The sequence below is a fragment of the Belonocnema kinseyi genome, chromosome 3 (assembly GCF_010883055.1).
Source record: "Belonocnema kinseyi isolate 2016_QV_RU_SX_M_011 chromosome 3, B_treatae_v1, whole genome shotgun sequence".
Taxonomy (NCBI): Eukaryota; Metazoa; Arthropoda; class Insecta; order Hymenoptera; family Cynipidae; genus Belonocnema; species Belonocnema kinseyi.
In genome coordinates, this window is record NC_046659.1 from 151,149,045 (window position 1) to 151,154,904 (window position 5,860).

Here is a 5,860-nt window from a genome sequence, read left to right on the forward strand (position 1 = left end):
CAAGCTATCTAAGGATGGTACTATAGAACGCCACCTCAAGGTAGGCCTAGTGGCGCCATCTCTTGGTCAGGCCGGAAACTTATCAATCCACCCTCGTACTAATAAATAAGCTTCCAGAATAGTCGTCTTAAAAACGAAATTTCCTCATTTTTCTTATTATTCAAACTTTGCTAAAAAAAAAGTACAGAACAAACTTTTTTATTTTCTAACATGCTAAGATATTTATATTTGACCCTTCCCTAAAAAAAATCAATTCAATAACAGAGGTTCCAGCATAGTCATCTAAAAAGCGAAGGTTCTTAATTTTCCTTATTTTTGAATCTTTAGTAACAATAAATAAATAAAGTGCTAAAAGCTACTTTATCAAGTATTTACGAACGTATATAATTATCAGATTTTATCAAATCTATTTCATAATGCGTAAATGTCACCATTAAACACTGTTAGTTTAAGAAAACACCTTGAAATAACGACAAGATCTTGAGCAAATTGTGTTTCACAACATTACGCATTATGGGCAATCTTACAAAAATATTTGATCGTATCTTTATTTATAAACGAGAAAGGAATTGGTTTTACAAAAAAATAAATTATCCTAGCTGCAAAAATGATTAATCCCGATTTTGAATTATTTTCCATAATAATTAAGGATGTACACTACGTACAATAAATCTCAAAAGTTGTCTATATTTGAACTGATTTAAAAAATCGACAAAAAAAGATCTATTATTAATTTCTATAAATCTTGATAAAGGCTTAAAATTACGCTTTAGAAAAACAATAATTCAGATTAAAATTGTTTATTTAACAGTAGTTATTTAGTGGTTTAGTTTTTACTTACTCTTTAGGTAAAAGTAACAATTCTTATCTAATCCTAATGATCAAGGCCTCATTTTATTCTTCGAAGGATTCTCTAAATTTCTATTTGGGTTGATTTTATTAAAAAAATTAATTTATAAATCATTCAGTTATTATTGCTATAAGCAATCATAGTTTAAATTTTAATTCACACCTTTCAGATACAATTGCAGAGAATCCTTCAAAGAATAAAATGAGGCCTTGATCATTATTTAAGCAAGAATTGTATCCTTTTCCTAAAAAAAAAAGCCAAAACTAAGACTCTAAATAACTACTGTTAAATAAACTATTTTAACCAGAATTATTTTTCCCACAGTACACTTAGAAGCTTCCATCAAGAGTTTCAGAAATCTAGAATAAATCTATTTCTTTTTTTTTTTCATAAAACTTTTTAAAGATTGGCGACTTGTGAGATTGATTGTACATAGTGGAAATCCCTAAAGCTCCTATGTTTCGCTCGCTTTTTGCCATTTTTACGTTCCATAACTTCTGAAGTTATCTCTCCACTTAAAGAAATATAAATTTGTTCAGCTTTCATGGAAACACTTTATCGGTTTCATTTGAATCGTTTTTAATTGAATTTAGAAAAGATTAAATTTTAAAAGGCGTAATGCACAATTTAAATATTAATTACTTTGGTTGACTCAGTTTCCAGATCCAAATGCAAGAATCCTGTAATTGTCAAACGAAGTTTTGAATTATTTCATTTTAAACGCTTTGTGTTTGGATTTATTAATTTTGAATGTTATGATTTTAAAAACTCATTTTTCAATACAAGAATTTCTCCAATCACTTTGCATAAAAATTGATACTACAGTATATGAGACTTATTAATAAAATATCTTTTATCAATTAAAAAAAGTTCAATTTTTCAAGCCTTGCAACTAAAGTTTTTTTTTGCATCAAAACCTTGAATTAGAAGAAATTTCGTTTGAGATTCCTAGATTTTTAGAGGTTTCAAATTTGACAAGTTTCGGACGATTTCGCTGTCGAAATTTTAAAAATTGAGAAATTTCATTTAGATATTCTACATTGATTATTTTCAAATTTGATCCTAAAATAAAATTGATTTAAGGACCTCTCGTATAAATTCTAAACCATGAAAAATATACAGCATAATTTCTCAAATTTAGGACCTAAAAATGAGAAGCTTAAAGAATCGGATAGTAAAAATTTAATTAGCTTTTATCTAAAAGTGTTCCAAATATTGAACTTTTTTCACAACTGAGAAAAAAACCAATTGCAAAGCTTGGATTTTAATTTTTTTTTTAATTTTATAACAATTTGGCACCTCGATTCTAGTCCTTTAAGTATAATAACAATATTACATATTTTCGAATTGCTGCAGCTTTAACTCTGAAATATTTTCATATTACATAATATAATATTTCATATTAAAATTTTAAATAATTAACTGAACTGTTTAACGATAAAATAGTTTATTTGGAAGTCAACATGTGGTATTTTTCAATTATGCACGAATGAATGTCCTTTTGTCTCTCATCTTTCTACCAGAATCGATGACCAATTCAAAAATCAAAAGAGTTTTTTCTGTTACTATAAATTCCAAATTTTAAAAAATGCGAAAAATTGAGTATTTTGAAAACTGTGCTGAAAGATCTTCTATTAGATCCATTTTTCACAAAAGATTGAAAAATGAGGAAATTTAATTTATTATACTCCTATTTTTGTTATTAGTGATTTCAAATATTTAGAAAAATCTGGAAATGTCCTTTTTGACCATCATACTGGGATCTTTACTTATAGTCCAATATTTTTTCAAATATGGTTTAAATTAAACGTCTGAAAATGTATAAAAACCGTTTGTTAATACTTAAATGGTCCCGGAAAGAATAATTTTTGAGTCTTTAAGGTAGTTAGCATTTTGTATGCAATTTTTAAAAGATTAAGTGGCTGTATAGCGCCTGGCATATGATTCAAGCACATAACTTCAGAAAATCGAACAATTTTCAGGTTATGATAAAAGATCAGCGAGCCATAAAAAACCGTCAGTTGAATTGTATAATAGTAAATATTTTTATCTTTACAACACTTCCATTTTTGAAATATTCTTTCTACCTAAAATCTTATGATTTTATGTAAAAACTATCCATTGAATTTTACAATAATTCACAGATTGAATACATAATAGAAGGATCAAGTTTTCTTTTATTTTATTTGCAGCTATATTTCAAAAGCTCTAATTTAATCCTTCTTCAAATAAAATCGAACTAAGAGAAAAACTTTTAACTTAGTCGCATAAGGAACGAATAATTTCGTCAATTTTTATAATGATTTAACTGGTAAGGAAAAAAATGAAATTTTTATGTAGCAAATCTTATTTTTCATATGCAGGAACATCCCACTACCTTCAATTTCAGTCATCATCAAAGACAAATCAAAAGCGGAAATTTCCTTATTTTTCTAAGTTTTAGCCACTGCTAAAGAAAGTAATACTATGGAGTAGCAAACTTTATTCTTTAATATATATATGTACATAACATTTGTAGACATTTTTGCACTACAAAAATATTTGATTAATAATACTAATATTTCTAGTCAAAATTTCATTCACCCAGTTAAAATTTAGTTTTTCCTTGTCTAAATTTTTTTTCATAGATATTTAATATTTTGTATTGAAAATTTCATTCTTTCATTCAAAACTGATTTTATTTGGTTAAAAACTTGTTCCTCAAACTTAAAATTAAAACATTCTGTTTTTTCATGAGAATTTTACTTTTTCTTGGCAAAAAATTCATTTTCTGGGTTCAAAATGCTAACAAAAAATATGTAGTTGAGTATTTCTTTTTTTATTGAAGATAAATGATTTTAGTTAAAAGTTATTTCTTTGGTTGAAATTTTTTTGGTTGAAAATGATTTTTATACTAAAAATGTAGTTATTTCATTTTTTCTAGAAAATTATTCTTCAGTTGAAATCTCAATTCTTAATTATGCGTGTGAAATTGTCAACCTTACTTCCTTCAAGTTTTAAGAATTGCGCAATCATCGTTGAGGAAAGGCGACAACAATGCTTTCGAGATTTTCGTCACATGCGTATATTTTTTAAATAAAGATTATTATAGAAGAATTTTTCCAATATGATGTTTGCCTAAATATAATAAGGCGTCCTTTGGATTCAGAATTTCAAAACGCGTCGAAAAACTTCTTCCAAGATGGATACAGGAATTATCAAAAGCCGAAAGAGCTTTAAATCACAATTGTCAAATTAAAAATACCAATCTTTTTATATTCTCTTACATCTTAATGGATGGAAGAGGAGATAAAGACAATAATTTTACTTTTGTTTTTATCCCCTCTACCACGCAATATAGGACAACTGTTTTGTAATTCTTAATAATCGCATACATGCGAAATAAATTTAGCAAATATAGAAAATTTTAAGGTATGAGATCAACAATCTTTATTATTCCCCTTGTTTCGTGTGAAGAATAAATAAAGCGTTATTATTTGATAGAGGGGATAATGGTATAGATAGTCATCACTTGTCGCGTCAGCTCATTTCCGAACTTCGTGAAAAATTAGATTTATTTTCTCCGTCATTTTTTCTACCCAGAAAAAATGTGGATTTCTACTGAAAAATTACTCTTTGCGCTCATGGGATTCCTGCATTTGAGACGTAAGTAAAATATAACTTAAAAATTAATACATAAACATTTTATATATGTTTGCAAACATGTTTACTCAAGAGAAGTTATAGTTACAATATTGTTGGTTCTTAAAGTGTTCAGCTTTAACATTCGAGTATTTTGGTTGGTGCAACGTTTAATCTGACGTGGCTTCAATTTTTTAATATATTTGAATCTCTACTATTATAAAATTTTCCCTGAGACTAACTTATTTCCACCTATTCCAGGGCTAGAATATGGGGAAATTCCTTATTATTAGGTACAGTATCATGCTTCACATTGTGTAATTGCAAACTGGAAACCGCAAAATTGATTAATTTCAAACTTAATCCCTGAAAATTAAACTATTTTAGAATTTTGAAAAAAAAAAATTTAATTTGGAATTTTTGAAAGAGAATAAAGGTTATTCCTAAGTACTTTAGTGTGGCTAAAAAAAATAAAAATGCAAAACAAATATATATGTGGAACCAAAGTGCATGATGATTCTAAAAAGAGCAAATGATCTGAAATCGAGTAATGATTGTATCCACATATCTTTAAAGCTTTGTATTTTCTGATTCATAGGAGATAACGCATGTATAGTGTAATAGACGTCTAAGTTTTAAATTGTCTGAATGACTTAGCAGAGATAACGTTGCATTGATAAAATTTCATTTATGTACAATCATATTATCTTTTATGAAATCGTGTTCGTATATATGTATATACAGGGTGGACATGCTGGGGCTTACATACATGGCGAGTTGAATGCTACCCGAATTGCACAACAGCAAGGAAGAAGCCATTATACAGGGGTATTTTCATATTTCGCGTCTTTAAAGTTGCATTCGGATCGGCCATTCGGCCAAGTCCGTGCATCTTCGAATCAATTTAATGATAGTTTCCATGGTTGCGTTCGAAACTTCAAACGGTTATTTTCAGATTCACCTGTTTTCCCTAATCGCTATCAGTAAATGTAGGCAATGTTAATTTAAAGTTTACGCATGTAATATTTCATTCACTTTATTTGAAACATATCCTGTCTATTCATAACATACCTTTTTTATGCAGTAAAAATAAGCGTTAAACACCATTCACTCTTCGCCCACTGGAAGCACAGAATATTATTACTATTTTATAGTATTTGTCACTTAGCAGCCATTCTATAATGTTATTGGCACAGAAAAAAATGACGCTTACTTCTCAGTTCACATGTCTCACTTCATTATTAATTAAATACTTTTATTATTTGTAATTATTATATAACATAACCTATACTGTTTTGACACTTGTATCCGTTTGAAGTTTCGAACGCAACCATGGAAACGATCATAAACTTGATCCGAAGATGCACGGACTTGACCAAATGCACCCTG